We start from the raw sequence: 16,148 nt of genomic DNA on the forward strand, positions 1-16,148 counted from the left end.
GATCTAACATGTTATGTTAGATTTAGTCTACTATATTACATCTGGGTTATGTCATTTTTCTTCTATAAATCGAAATACTCCCTCCGTATTATAATAAATTCATTTTTAAGCCTTTCCATTTATCTCAATATAAGTTTATTTTTTTAAGTAATCATTGTATCAGGAGTTTATGAAAGTATATACAAATGTATTGGGATTTGATAAAATAGAGGTATTATAGTTATTTGGGTTTTGATTGGTATGTTTGGGATAAGTAAAAAAATAAACATATTTTAGGACTGATGGAGTATATAATTTTATGAATTTTACATATGCTTAGGGCATGTACAAAGGTAAAATTTAATATGAGCTCTTTATATTAATTAATATCACTAGATATTGTACTCCTATAATAGATAAGATCTCTAAACCTTTAATGCACTAAATAATTTTTTTTATACTTCTTTTCTTTTCTCCACCCTCATGCAATAATTTTTCCATTAATAAATGCTAATAGTCGACTATGAGTCGTCGTCATGCATAGCAACGATGTTTCTCTTTTCTTCCTTTTCTTTCTTCAACGTCACCAAATTTATCTGCATTACAATGAAGAGACCCCGTTATTAGACAATGAAGAGACCCCGTTATTAGACACCCTGCATATGCCCTATCTCGTTTGTTCAGGCTCAAAATACGTCATTGTTCTTACCGTCAATCACTGTCACCATTTTGCCATGTTTATCCTCACTTATTAAAGGCATAATAGATGTCTTCCTTTTGGACGGCGTTGTAACCATTAACGGATTTGCTATCGGAGCTTTTGGTTTGTGGGCCATCATACGAGTGTCAAGATATGTGCTAGGTATGGAAAAAAATTCATTGCACATGCAAAATGCTAGCTATTATTATATTCTGTAACGGAGGAAATAGTCACCTGTTTTTTCTTGTTTATGTTATGACAAGTTACATATAAATATATTTCAGTTATACTATAATTATACTTATACTATATTTACCTTCCAAAGTTTTGGACTAAAAGAAAAACTGTCGAAAGTCTTTAGATAGTCTCAACAATTAATTAAGCACTTCAATGTAATGTACCGCTACTTGCGAACGTCCGAATTGTGACGGATCGGATCGGTTTATGCTTTTGACAGTTTTTCACCCGTGCTAGCTGCTGCGCGCGGTGTCGTGTAGTCGTGGCGGAGACCTGGAGTAAATGGTCGGCGTTCTACGTGCGTCAGCCATAGCTTGACCGGGCTGCGCAGGCAGTACCTCCTTGACGCCATCGACGATTATCCAACAGTGCCGCCTCAGTGCACCTGCCAGGTGGGGCCCACCTGTCCACGTGATACGGCACTGTTGCCTTGTTGTACACACACTGTTGCTCAGTGCTGCTTTGAGTAGCTGGGTAGGCATAGCTGTACAGGACGCTTAGCAATGAAGTGGGCTAGGAGTAGGGTAGAGTACATCGGTGCTACAGAAAAGGCTACAGTTGCAGCAAAAGCCCACCCACGGAGGACTAGTTCATTCACCCAGTCCAGTCCAGTGCCACTAGTACTAAAACACCTCCTCTCCGTATCTCCGGTTCTGTCTGCAAAGCTTCTAATTGCTGTAGTTTCTTTTAAAATCAAAGTTCTCCTAGATAGTTTAGCTTTTGATTCAGATTAAAAAAAACTGTAATTATAAAATTCAAGTAGTAATAAATTTAAAGCCAGAAGTCAGAAAACCTAGTATTTCTAGATTATCGGAAATAGCTACAACGTGTTATTTTTCAGAATTTTAAACTCTCCAAACGTGCCTCTCTCTCTCGGGTGACGGGTGGATGCGACGTTAAATGGCAACAGCGGCCACGTCACCTCCGACGCCTACACCGCCGTAGTACTCCCAAACCTGATTTTCGTGTCCTTGACCGTCCGTCTTATTTAAAAAAATACAAAAAAAATTAAAAAGATAAGTCACGCATAAAGTATTAATCATATTTTATCATCTAATAAAAATAAAAATACTAATTATAAAAAATTTTTATATAAGACGGACAGTCAAATATTGCCACGAAAATCTAGGGTTTGCCTTTTTTTGGACGGAGGGATTAGACCTCAAGGTATCTCTCATGATCCCCTTTCCCAATACTACTGCGTACTCCTACCGTATTTTGCGTACTCCCTCCGTTTTCAAAATAAAATAAACGTAGCTATAAATTTCTCTGTGTCCAATTTTAATCGTTCATTTTATTTAATTTTTTTTTAAAAAATAAAAAAACATAAAGCACGTATAAAATATTATTTATATTTTATAATCTAATAATAATAAAATACTAATCATAAAAACTTAAAATAAAACAAACAATTAAAATTGAATACGAAAATTTATATTTGTGTTTATTTTAGAAACGAGGGAGTACTGTACTACTACTAGCGGCGTAGCCTAGCCCTGGCCTGGTGATGATGATGCAACGGCGCCGGGGATTTGACACCCCCGGAGACGTGACGACCGTAGTGCAATCCCGGGGAATCTGCGTAACAATCCCCCTGCTGCTGCTGTCCTGCTAGCCTAACCGGGGGTGGAGTAGACTAGTAGTAGTACTACCAGTAGCAGTGTACCACACGTAGATCGGGCCCCGTGTGACAGGGAGAGCGACGCCGGAGGGGGGAGATGGGCCGTGCAACCGCTGCTTATGTGGTGTCGAGTCGATGGTGGGGGCTACCGGTCGGGAGGGGTCTCGCTCTCGCCCACCCCACCGGCCCGTCGTGGTGTACAGTGTACTCCTACGCGGTGGCCAATGGAGAGTGTGTTTTAGGGCAGCGTTAATGGCCACCGTACGTGTGGTTTGCCGATCAAATCAAAAACCTTGCGCTGGAATTTTGTGGACTAAAATCTGTGTTGGCGACTGCGAGGGGTGGAAGATGACGACGAACGAACGAACGAACGCTACGGGCTCACTCGGTCAAGTCAAGGGCATGCCGTGCTCGTTTTGGAAGTTTTCGATGTTCATTTCAGGGACTCCGGAGGGACACTCGTATTGGGTTTACGAATAGGAGATGGCCTACCGTTCCGGGCTTAAATGAAATGATGGTTTTCACGAAATCCGGTAGAAAATCAGTAGATTCAATAAATTTTATAAACCAAAATTTGAATACAAATTCCCTGAGTTTATCGATAAGCTCGTGAAAACCGGTCGGCTTGATGAAATTCTGAGCGAAATCATCGAAATTTCAATCGGTAACTAGTAAAGGAGGTAAACTGATTTTTTTCCTTTTTAAATTCGTTATTCTTTTCTTTACTACTGTAAATTTCAGTAAATACACGGAATATATTAATTTTTTTGAAAATTTATATTCCAATAGGTTCTATAAATATCGTTAACTTCTCCCGTCCCAAAATATAGCTACCTAGTACAGGATGTGATATTACCTAGTACTACTCTCGGTGACATGGGGCCGGGGGTATCGTGACTAGAGGCTTGGGTAGCCGCGGTCACCCACGTGGCCTGACCCCCTTGGGGGGGTCGGGCCCGAGGGTGACGTGGCCACCCCTCCCTCTGTCTCCCCGAGGGGTCGGGTCGCTCCCGTTTCGGCCCCGAGGGCTGGGGCGCCCCGACCCCCTGTGGTTTTGGCGCCACGTGTGTGGGTTAGGTGAGCACAGCGGGCTCACCTAACCGCATTTATAGCAGGTTGGACGAGCGCGCCACGCCGCATTTAATGCGGCGCAGCGCACGCTTATCCGGTCCGTGACCGGTCGCGGTGTGTGACCGGTCACAGACCGGTCAGATCGCGGGTTAGGTGGCAACAGGCGGCCTGTCACACGCCTCGCCCCGTCCCGTCGGAATGATGAGAGCTTCCTGGCTCTCGTCCCTAGCCGGAGCTGGCGTGCTAACTCCTGGAGTTGGTATGTCAGTCCCGGTCAGATCCATTCTAGGCTTCAGCGCAAGTATGGCAAGGAAGTCGCTGGCCATTAAATGAAGGTTGAAATGGGCGTCCACCGGGAAAGCAGGTGAGCAGGGCAGGAGGCGTGTGCTCTGCTTGTCAGAGGTCACTTCCGGCTGTAACTAGCCCTGATTGTAAAAAGCATGTTTCCCTTCTTAGGCAGCTAGAGGCCCATGTGGTGACCCCTGACCAGATAAAAAGGAGGCCCAGGCCTAGAAAAAAAGGAGAGAGAGGAAAGAAGGGGAGTGGGGACTCTGGCGAAGGGTTTCTACAGCCTGAACTCTCTTTCGCTCTCGGCCTCTCTGTATTCCTTCACGCACAGATCCACCAGAACACAGGAGTAGGGTATTACGCTTCTTAGCGGCCCGAACCTGTCTACGTCGCCCGTGTCTTGCGCATTTCCTCTCTCGCTGACGTTCCTCAGATCGAGGGCGAAGAACCTCACTTAGCGCCCCCGGCCGAACCGGCAAAGGGGGGCCTGCGCGGTCTCCCGGTGAGGAGCCCCACGCTCCGTAATCTGGCGCGCCAGGTAGGGGGCGCGCGTGTTTTTCTAAGCCCTCGTCCTCTTTCGTGTGCGCCAAGCTTCTCCCGCTCAGCCCAATGGCCGAACGGGCAGTGGCGCACAGCCTCTCTCCGAACGCTAGCGGTGACGACGGGGAGCAGAACCCGCGCCGTCGGGCTCGCACCCCACCGTTCCCCTCTCGCCGAAATCTTGGGCGGGGGGAGGCGCTCGGGGAGGTCGAAAGATCCGCGACTTCGCCGTCCGCGGGCGACGGGGGAGGACGGCGAGATGGGGCGCGTCGCCGCCTCGTCTACGGCGATGGCGGCACGCCCCAGGGCACGCTCCAGGCTGCGGGCGCGCTCCTGCGTCACCCGCCCGTCGTCCCCGATCCAGAGACTCCAGCCCGACGTTGGCTGGATGACGTGGCCGACTTGGTCATGACGGCGCAGCAGCGCCTAGGCGCCGGCGGGCGGTCCTCCGCCACCGAGGCCTCTGGCGCAGCCGCCGCCGGCTCCATGTCGTCGAGGCGGAGGGCGCGGCGAGCGGCGGCCGTTACCCGCCGTTCGTCCGCCATTCCCTCGTCAACGCCTACGACCCAAGAAGATGTGCGTGGGGGGCCGGATGCCCGCCTCGATATCGAGCGCCGGCGCGACGTTCGTCGCGCCGCCCACGCAACGGAGGGCGCTTCCTCGTCCGGAGCGCCACTTCGGTCCGGGCACGGGGGCCGGCCCCCCGTGTCCCCGGTTGGCGGTACCGGCTGTCGAACCTTTGTGGCGAGCCTTCGGAACGTCCGTTGGCCCCCAAGGTTCCGGCCCACCATCACCGAAAAATACGACGGAAGCGTCAACCCCGCCGAGTTTCTCCAGATCTACACGACCGGGATCGAGGCCGCCGGGGGTGACGACAGGGTCATGGCGAATTTCTTCCCCATGGCCCTGAAGGGTCAGGCGCGGGGTTGGCTAATGAACTTGCCACCCGCGTCGGTCCACTCTTGGGAGGATTTGTGCCAGCAGTTCACCACGAACTTCCAGGGCATATATCCGCGCCCAGGCGAAGAAGCGGACTTGCATGCGGTACAGCGAAGGGACGATGAGTCTCTTCGCTCGTACATTCAGCGGTTCTGTCAAGTCCGCAACACCATACCGTGCATCCCCGCACACGCGGTGATCTACGCGTTCAGGGGGGGCGTGCGGCACAACCGCATGGTCGAGAAGATCGCCTCCAAGGAGCCCCAGACCACCGCGCAACTTTTTGAGCTCGCGGACCGTGTGGCTCGCAAGGAGGAGGCCTGGACCTGGAACTCCTCCGGTTCTGGAGTGGCAGCTCCGGCCGCCCCCGGGTCCGCCGCTCGGTCAGGGCGGCAGGACAGGAGGAGGAAGAAGGGGTCGGCCCGTTCCGACGATGAGGGTCATGTTCTCGCCGTCGAGGGCGCTTCGCGGGCCCCCCGAAAGGGGAGGCCTGCGAGCGACAAAAAGAAGGAGGCCGGCGCTCCCAGCAGGGAGCGCCCAACCGGCAAGTGGTGTACCGTGCACAACACCTCCCTCCACGACCTCGCGGACTGCCGCGCGGTCAAAAGTTTGGCTGAACGGACGAGGAAGTGGGAGGAGGAGAAGAGGCAGGAGCGCCGTGAGGGCAAGACCCCGGCGGCTCCCGCCGGCAACCGGTGAGGTGAGGCCAAGCAGAAGGCCACCGCCGAGGACATCGACGATGGCGACGATGACCTGGGGTTCCAGGAGCCTGAGGCCACCGTCGCCACCGTCGATGGGGGAGCGTGCGCTCACGCTTCTCGCCGGAGCCTCAAGGCCATGAAGCGAGAGCTTCTGGCCGCGGCCCCTACCCATGAGGCGACGCGGCGGGCGCGGTGGTCGGAGGTTGCCCTCACCTTCGACCAGACTGACCACCCGCCGTGCGTTGCCCGGGGAGGACAGATCGCGATGGTGGTTTCCCCCACCGTTTGCAATGTGAAGTTGGGGCGTGTCCTCATAGACGGGGGTGCAGCCCTCAACATCCTTTCCCCCGCAGCCTTTGACGCCATCAAGGCCACGGGGATGGTGCTCCGGCCGTCCCAGCCGATCATCGGTGTGACGCCGGGGCACACCTGGCCGCTGGGTCATATCGACCTCCCGGTCACCTTCGGAGGTTCCGCCAACTTCCGCACGGAGCGGGTGGACTTCGATGTGGCGGACCTCAGTCTGCCCTACAACGCGGTCCTGGGGAGGCCCGCGTTGGTGAAGTTCATGGCGGCGGTCCACTACGCCTATCTCCAGATGAAGATGCCGGGCCCCGCTGGCCCCATTACCGTCCATGGCGACCTCAAAGTCGCGCTTGCTTGTATGGAGCAGCGCGCGGACCACCTCGCCGCGGCGTCCAAGCCCGCGGGTGGTGACAAGAGGCTCGCCACCTCCGTCCCGGCCGCCCCAAGGCAGCGGATGGTCACGTGCGACGAGGTCTCGGTCAAGGAGGTTGCCCTGGGCCACGGCCCGTCCAAGACCACACGAATCGGTGGTCTTCTGGACGACAAATAGGAAGACGCGCTCGTCTCCTTCCTGCGGGCAAACGCCGACGTCTTCGCCTGGAGACCGGTGGACATGCCCGGGGTCCCCAGGGAGGTGATTGAGCACCGTCTCGCCGTGCGGCCGGGCGCAAGGCCGGTCCGGCAGAAAGTGCGGCGGCAGGCCCCGGAACGTCAAGCCTTCATCCGCGAGGAGGTGGCGCGACTTCTGGAGGCCGGATTCAATCCATCCGGAGAGGCTGGCGAACCTGGCCGTCGTTCCCAAGGCGAACGGCAAGCTTCGGATGTGCATCGACTACACCGACCTTAACAAGGCATGTCCTAAGGACCCTTACCCCCTGCCACGCATAGATCAGATTGTCGACTCCACCGCGGGGTGCGACCTTTTGTGTTTTCTAGATGCATACTCTGGTTATCATCAGATTCGCATGGCTAGGGAGGATGAGGAAAAAACTGCATTCATTACCCCCATAGGAACTTATTGTTATACGACAATGCCTTTCGGGTTAAAGAATGCAGGTCCTACTTTTCAACGTACTACTCGAATTTCTTTGGGTAGCCAGATAGGACGCAATGTTGAGGCCTATGTTGATGACTTGGTTATGAAGACGCGCAACCAAGAGACCTTACTCTCGGATCTAGCGGAAACTTTCGAAAGTCTCCGCTCCGCCCGCATAAAGCTGAACCCCGATAAGTGCGTGTTCGGCGTGCCTGCAGGCAAGCTTCTCGGGTTCTTGGTCTCTGCCCGAGGCATCGAGGCCAACCCCGAGAAGATACGAGCTATAGAGCGGATGCGCCCCCCCAGCAAGCTTAGGGATGTGCAGTGCGTCACCGGCTGCATGGCTGCCCTAAGTCGGTTCATATCGAGGCTGGGAGAGAAGGCACTACCCCTATTTAAGCTCCTCAAACGCTCCGGAACATTTACCTGGACGGAGGAGGCTGAGCGGGCCTTCACTCAGTTGAAGGCGTACCTCAGTTCTCCCCCAGTCCTGGTCGCCCCGTAGCCAGATGAGCTGTTGCTACTCTACCTGGCGGCAACCCCGCAGGTGGTCAGCGCGGCGTTGGTCGTGGAGCGCGACGAGGACAACCCTCACTCTGCGCATCCCCACCCTGCGTCGACTCGACCCGGGAGAGAGCAGGGAGGAGAGGCCCCCGAGCCGAACGGCGGCCCAAGGCCCCCGACGGCCGGAGCTGGCCCTCCGCCTGCTTGTCCGACGGTGCCAGGCGCCCCCGACCCCCAGGATGGCCCCGGGGCCACTGCGGGAAGGCCGCGCCTGTCGCCCTCCGACCCCGAGGTCGTCGGCACAGAAGCCGAGTGCGCCCCGCGTAGCCTCTCGGACGAAGAGCGCCCTGGAGATGCGGCCCCTGGCGAAGAGGATCGGCCCGCCGAAAGGTGCAACGGCCCGTCTACTTCGTTAGCGAGGCCCTCCGGGACGCCAAGACCCGATACCCTCAGGCCCAGAAGATGCTTTACGCTATTCTGATGGCTTCGAGGAAGTTGCGCCATTATTTCCAGGTGCATCGGGTCACGGTGGTTACATCTTACCCCCTCGGCCAAATCTTACATAACCGAGAGGGTACTGGACGGGTGGTGAGATGGGCAATCGAACTCTCTGAATTCGATTTGCGCTTTGAACCACGCCACGCGATCAAGAGCCAGGCCCTCGCCGACTTTGTGGCGGAGTGGACCCCAGCTCCCGAGCCCGTCTCCGCCCCCGAGGCCAGCTCGGGCCCCTCGCAGCTGCCTCACACCGCCTACTGGGTGATGCAGTTCGACGGCTCCCTGTCTCTTCAGGGCGCCGGTGCGGGGGTCACGTTGACCTCGCCGAGCGGAGACGTCCTCAGATACCTGGTCCGCCTCGACTTTCGGGCGACCAACAATATGGCGGAGTACGAGGGACTCCTTGCGGGACTCAGAGTGGCAGCTGGACTGGGGATCCGCCGCCTCCTGGTGTTAGGCGACTCCCAGTTGGTCGTTAACCAACTCTGTAAGGAGTACCGGTGCTCTGACCCGCAGATGGACGCTTACGTGCGCCAGGTGCGGCGTATAGAGCGCCATTTCGACGGGATAGAGCTTCGGCACGTGCCCAGACGGGATAACGCGGTCGCCGACGAACTCTCAAGGCTCGCTTCCTCGCGAGCCCAGACCCCACCGGGCGCCTTTGAAGAAAGGCTTGCCCAGCCGTCGGCGCGACCCGACCCCCTAGGGGAGACGGACGCGCCTGAACGGCCCCCGAGGCCCGTCGGAGTCCAGGCCTCGGGACCCGAGGGGAGTGCTCCCAGCTCCCCTAGATTGATTGCTTGGATCACTGAGATCCAGGCGTACCTCGCAGATAAGACTCTACCCGAGGACCACGAAGGGAGTGAACGCGTCCGGCGCATCTCCAAGCGCTACGTGCTGGTGGAAGGGACCCTCTATCGGCGCGCGGCTAACGGAGTCCTCCTGAAGTGCATTCCTCGAGAACAAGGCGTCGAGCTTCTCACCGATGTCCATGAAGGCGAGTGCGGAGCCCACTCCGCCTCACGCACCTTGGTTGGCAAGGCCTTTCGCCAGGGTTTCTATTGGCCGACGGCTCTCAACGATGCGGTCGACCTGGTCCGACGGTGCAGGGTGTGCCAGTTCCACGCCAGGCAAACCCATCAGTCGGCCCAGGCCCTGCAGACCATACCTCTTTCGTGGCCGTTTGCTGTCTAGGGGCTCAATATCCTGGGTCCGTTCAGGCGGGCCCCGGGCGGGTTCGAGTATCTGTATGTCGCTGTCGACAAGTTCACTAAGTGGCCCGAGGCTTATCCGGTCATCAAGATCGATAAGCACTCCGCGCTTAAATTCATCAGGGGCATCACTGCTCGGTTTGGGGTGCCTAACCGTATCATTACGGATAACGGCACCCAGTTCACTAGTGAGCTCTTCGGTGACTACTGCGAAGACATGGGCATCAAGCTCTGCTTCGCCTCCCCCGCCCACCCCAGAAGCAATGGCCAAGTGGAGCGCACCAACGCGGAAATCCTCAAGGGCCTCAAAACCAAGACCTTCAATATCCTCAAGAAGCACGGCGACTCGTGGATCGAGGAGCTGCCAGCGGTGCTCTGGGCGAACCGAACCACGCCAAGCCGAGCAACCGGGGAAACGCCTTTCTTCCTCGTCTACGGCGCGGAGGCGGTCCTCCCATCTGAGCTCACCCTGAGGTCCCCTCGGGTCACCATGTATTGCGAGGCTGATCAAGATCAGCTTCGCCGAGACGACCTCGACTATTTGGAAGAGCGAAGGCGGCGCGCGGCCCTCCGAGCCGCGCGCTACCAGCAGAGCCTGCGGCGCTACCATCAGCGCCACGTCCGGGCCCGATCACTCTGCGTCGACGACCTCGTCCTACGCCGCGTCCAAACGCGTTCTGGACTGAGCAAGCTCTCACCAATGTGGGAGGGTCCGTATCGAGTGATCGGCGTCCCCCTGCCGGGCTCCGTTCGGCTGGCCACGAGCGACGGCACAGAGCTGCCTAACCCGTGGAACATCGAACACCTTCGTCGCTTCTACCCCTAGTGGGGTCGGGTGTCATGTCTCGGGCTCGGGCCAACCCCGCACCCCCCCGGGCGTGCAGGGTTGGTCGGGGGCTACCACATGCATATACTTACCTTTTTTCTCTTCCGTATTTCAATAAAAGCATTTTCGATTTCCTGAGGACTGTGTCTGTGCCATCGTTTCCTTTTGAAGAATCTTGGCTTGAATTAGCACGCTCGTGCTCGACCCTGCCCTCGGTGGCCCGGGCCGGCTAAAATCGCCAAACGGGGCCCAGAACCGAGCCGTGCCCCGGGGCGTGGTGAACTCCGGGTAGGAATCGGCAAAGGCCCACAATCGGGTCATCCTTAACCCTCGGTCACCGCGCTCCCGGCCTGGCCAGTCTCGACACGAGGATCTCCCCAGGCACTAGCCCCGACCCGCGCCGTTTGAGGCTGGGACCTGGGCACGAGCCCTTGTTCAAGCCAAGACACAGAAGGACCGCGGCACAGACCATCCTCATCTCATACACACAACAAACAGAGCTGACGCAGAAATTTCCTCTTTACTTGATTGCAGATTAAATCAGTCTATACAAGAAGGGGGTCCGAAGGCCTCGGAAGAAGAAGGAAAAGTTATTAAGATTGGCGGGGGCCTGGGGGCTCACTCCGACGCGCCCGGGTCGTCGGCCTCGTCGTCGCTGTCGTCCGCACCGTCGTCACCGCCCTCCTCGTCGGAGTCGAGCGCGAACGCGAGCCGAGGGGCCGTACCCTCGAAGCTGTGAACGATGTGGTCGGCGGCGTCCCAGACCTGCGCGCGCGCGCCGTCCTCGGTTCCGGGAGGGAACTCTTCCAGCGCTGCCCACGGGGAGAAGTCAGGGTCCCTGGCCTGGTAGCTTGCCAGTACGAGCTCCACCGCCCCCCGGGCGAGGTCCCTCGAGGATGACTTGATCGTCTCCTCGAGCTCCTCGGGGAACCGCTCGAGGGCCCCAGCCATCTCTGAGAGGCGCTGGGCGAGGCCCCCCTGGTTGACGGCGTACTTCGCGTACCGCCCGCCCCAGAGGCCCGCCTGCCGCCCGGCGCGGTCTAGACGGGAGACGGCGTCCCGAAGCATGCCGGGCCCTACCTCGCTCGCCAAGCGGAGGGCCTCGACCTCCCCGGCGGACGAGTCCAGCGCGCCCTGCAGCTCGGCGATGGTGTGTTCGGCGGCTGCGAGGCGGGCGGCTAGGTCGCCGTGGCCCACGGCCGCCCCGCCGCTGTGCGCTCTCGCGTCCAGCTCCTTCGCCCGCGCCTCGAGCTCAGCGGCCCGCTGATCCAGTGCGGCCCTCTCGGCGCGGGCGCCTTCCAGATTGCGGCGCGCCTGCTCCTCCCGCGCTGCCTCGCGGAGGAACAGACTGTCCGCCAGCCGCTGCGCCGTGGCCTCGGCCTCCTCGAGAGCTCGCCCCCGCTCGGTGAGCGCGTCCTCGCGGAGGCGGAGTGCAGACTCCTCTTCGGCGCAGGCGGCCTCGTGCGCCGCCAGTGTTGCCTCCCGGGTGGCGACGGCGGCCTCGCGGTCCGCCAGGTCTCTCTCCTTCGCGTCCAAGGCGCGGGCGCGCTCCTCCAGCACCGTGGCGCGAGCCTCAAGGGCCTCTTCGCGCTGCCGGGACGCCGCCTCGTTCTCCGCCGCCTGCCGTTCCTGGGCAGCGGCGGCGTCAAGGGCTCCCCGGGCGGCGTCGAGCTTCTCCTCTAGCTCCGCCGCCCGGCTCCCGTATTGGAGGCGGAGGTCGTCCCGCGCCTCGTCGAGCACGGCGGTGGCGATGAGGGCAGTCTCCCGCTCCTCCTCCACCTCCCTGGCGATCTCCACCAGGTCCCTACGACGGGCCTCGAGTTGTGAGGCGTGCCGACGGTGTGCCATGCGGCCCACCTCCACCATGGCCTCCACCGAGCGCCGCCCCTCCTCGACGCGCGCCCACGCCGCGTCGAGCTCCGCCCGCTCCGCCTGCAGGGCCTCCATCTAGGCACTTAACCAGTCCAGCACCGTGATGTTCGCGGCGGCCAAGGCCTGCAGGAGGGGCTCCGCGCTCAGTGGGGCAGCGGAAGGCAGAGGGGAGAGCCCCCTCGGTGTGGGTGCCGCGCGGCTCGGCCCTCCGATCGACGTGCCGGACTCGGGGGCGTCCCCCGAAGCTGGCTCGACCCAAGCGTCGCCCGAGGGGTCGGGCCCGAGCGGCGCGCCCGCGGCCTCGTCGTGGGTGGCCTCGGAAGTCATCGTCGCCTCGGGCGGAGTCGGGTCGGGGGTTTGGCAGGCCGCCTCGCGTGCGCGCGCCGCCTCTGCCTCCCGGATGGACTCCCCAGCCCGACGGAGTCTGGCCTCCTCCCGAGCGGCCTCCTCAGCCTGGCGAGCCCGGACGGCCTCCTGGGCAGCCTCCTCGGCTTCCCGGAGGCGGTCCGCGGCTTCTCGCCGGTCAGCTTCCCGCCTCCGGGCCTCTGCGGTCGCCGTCTCCTCGGCCTCAGACCGGCCGGACTTGGAATGGCGGGGGGGGGGGGGGGGGGGCGACGGGATCTCGCTGAGGCAGAAGAAAAACCAGAAGACAAAAAGAAACGGGTGAGTGAAAACTCGCCTTGGGAGATGGGAGAATGAATACGGCCGCGGTGGGCGCGGGGATGAACCTGCGGGGAGGTCGGCTAAACGACCACCTCGGGGGCGAGATGAGGTTCCCCCGGCATGGCACGATCCCCCCCATCTTGCGGAGCCGTTTCTTCTTTCGCTCCCCCTCGGGCTGCGGCGTCGGCACGGCACCCTCCGGGCGCCTGCTGCTGGCACGCACCGCCCCGCCCCCTCGGGGAGGAGATGGGGGAGGGGTACCCTCCTGCTTCCTCTTCCCCCGGGCGTCGGCAGGGCGGCTGCCCCCCGGGCCCCCGTCGCGGGGCCCAGAAGCACGACCCCCTCCCGGGGTAGAGTGTTCCCCCCTGCTGCTCCCGCCCGCGCCATCGTGGCCTCGGGGGGCCCGCTCCCCCGACGCCCCGACCACCTGCATGATGGCCAGGATCTTGGCGCGCTCTGGATCACAGCAGAGGGGGAGGGCCCCTTGGGGGATGAGGGATGCCTCCACGGAGCTGAGATTCAGCACCCGTTGGACCACCATCCTGAAGTCCTCAGGGTCCCAGTCCCATTTGCGCCCCTGGTGGGTCCTCATGTAGTCCTTGGGCCCGGTGTACTCCCAGGCGCCCCGGGCGCGCCGCTGGAGCGGCGCGATCCGGCGATGAAGGTAGTCGCCGAACACCATGGCCCCCGTGAGCCCCTGGGATCGCAGACCCGCCAGGCGGTCAAGAACGGCGTCGTAGCCGTCTCCCAGATCTACCGCCGCCCGCCAGCTGGAGGCCTGCGCCGGGGGCTGGCTCGGAAGTCGGAGGCGCGCTTCGTCGGCGAGGGGGGTGTAGAACCAGTCGCTCTTCCAGTCGTCCCACTTTTTGCGGAGGACGTAGGGAGCGTAGTGGTTCAGCAGCTGCCCCCGCGGCTGGAAGTAGCAGCCACCGACTACCGTCGGCGGCGACACCGGCTGTACGGTAAAGAACCACCGGAACAGCCGGAGAGATGGGCGCACCCCGATAAACATCTCGCACAGGTGTGCGAAGATGGCCAACGTCATTATCGCATTGGGGGTGAGGTGCGCCATCTGGAGATCATAAAACTCCAGAATATCCATGAAAAAAATAGAGAATGGCGGGACCAGCCCCGCCATTGCGAAAGAGAGGAAGAAGACGGACCGCCCCGGGTAGTGTGGCGCCGGGCGTCCCTCGCCCAGCGCGACCACCTCCCGGCCGGTGGCAGATTCCGGCATGAATCGGCGCGGCAGCCCGGCCTGCCTCTCGCTCATGATGCGGGAAGGCGGCAGCACGCTACCATCGAGCGGTGCGGAACCCCGTGCCATGACGCCGGCGGAGGAGGAGCTTGAGAGCGAGCGAGTGCGGCAAGGGTAGGGCACAGGAAACGAAGAGTTAGAGCACAAGTGGCGAAGGCAAGGGGAAGAGTGGCGAGAGGAAAGAAATGAATCCCTCCCTCGGCGTCTTTACACCCTTGCCAACGCTATGCCCGGCTCCTCGATTCCCGCGCCCACTACCTCGCCCCCTCGTTTCTCGCGCCCACGCCTCCACTAACCCCACTCGCCTGTTTGCGGCGCATGCGGCAGATGTGCGGCCATGGCGGTTGAGATGGGGCAGATCGTGCGCGCATTAACTACGCCCGCCAACCGTGAAATGCGCCATCATCATGTCTCCAGGCGAAACGAACCGGCTCGTCCCGATTCGCGCGCTGCTCGAGTAATGTAGCGGTCTTAAAGAGGCCGCTCATTATTGTCGGTCGGTTTTCCCTTGCCGATGCGCGCGATTTGCGACCGCTGGGTTTCTGCCCGCCTGTAGGGACCGGCCCCACCTGTCACCGGGCCTAAGGAGTGGCGTCACGCCCGAGCGCTTCCCTCGAGGGGGGCGATCGCCCTGGCATAACGCCGGGGGCTACTGTCGGTGACATGGGGCCGGGGGTATCGTAACTAGAGGCTTGGGTAGCCGCGGTCACCCACGTGGCCTGACCCCCTTGGGGGGGGGGGTCGGGCCCGAGGGTGACGTGGCCACCCCTCCCTCTGTCTCCCCGAGGGGTCGGGCCGCTCCCGTTTCGGCCCCGAGGGCTGGGGCGCCCCGACCCCCTGTGGTTTTGGCGCCACGTGTGTGGGTTAGGTGAGCACAGCGGGCTTACCTAACCGCATTTATAGCAGGTTGGACGAGCGCGCCACGCCGCATTTAATGCGGCGCAGCGCACGCTTATCCGGTCCGTGACCGGTCGCGGTGTGTGACCGGTCACAGACCGGTCAGATCGCGGGTTAGGTGGCAACAGGCGGCCTGTCACACGCCTCGCCCCGTCCCGTCGGAATGATAAGAGCTTCCTGGCTCTCGTCCCTAGCCGGAGCTGGTGTGCTAACTCCTGGAGTTGGTATGTCAGTCCCCGTCAGATTCATTCCAGGCTTCAGCGCAAGTATAGCAAGGAAGTCGCTGGCCATTAAATGAAGGTTGAAATGGGCGTCCACCGGGAAAGCAGGCGAGCGGGGCAGGAGGCGTGTGCTCTGCTTGTCAGAGGTCACTTCCGGCTGTGACTAGCCCTGATTGTAAAAAGCATGTTTCCCTTCTTAGGCAGCTAGAGGCCCATGTGGTGACCCCTGACCAGATAAAAAGGAGGCCCAGGCCTAGAAAAAAAGGGGAGAGAGGAAATGAGGGGAGTGGGGACTCTGGCGAAGGGTTTCTAGAGCCTGAACTCTCTTTCGCTCTCGGCCTCTCTGTATTCCTTCACGCACAGATCCACCAGAACACAGGAGTAGGGTGTTGCGCTTCTCAGCGGCCCGAACCTGTCTACGTCGCCCGTGTCTTGCGCATTTCCTCTCTCGCTGACGTTCCTCAGATCGAGGGCGAAGAACCTCACTTAGCGCCCCCGGCCGAACCGGCAAAGGGGGGCCTGCGCGGTCTCCCGGTGAGGAGCCCCACGCTCCGTCAACTACGAATCTGGACAACCCTCAAAATGTAGCTAACTAATATAGGATTTGACATTACCTAGTGACTATCCAGATTCGTAGTACAAGGTAATATCACATCCTGTACTATGTAGCTACATTTTAGGATGGAGGTAGTAGTATTCAATTTCGCACCAGACATATTGTATTCCGACCACCATAGCAGTAGTGTTTTATTTCGGTTGAGTTTAGGTCATCAATAATAT

This window comes from Oryza sativa, chromosome 5 (assembly GCF_034140825.1).
Source record: "Oryza sativa Japonica Group chromosome 5, ASM3414082v1".
NCBI classification, from domain to species: domain Eukaryota; kingdom Viridiplantae; phylum Streptophyta; class Magnoliopsida; order Poales; family Poaceae; genus Oryza; species Oryza sativa.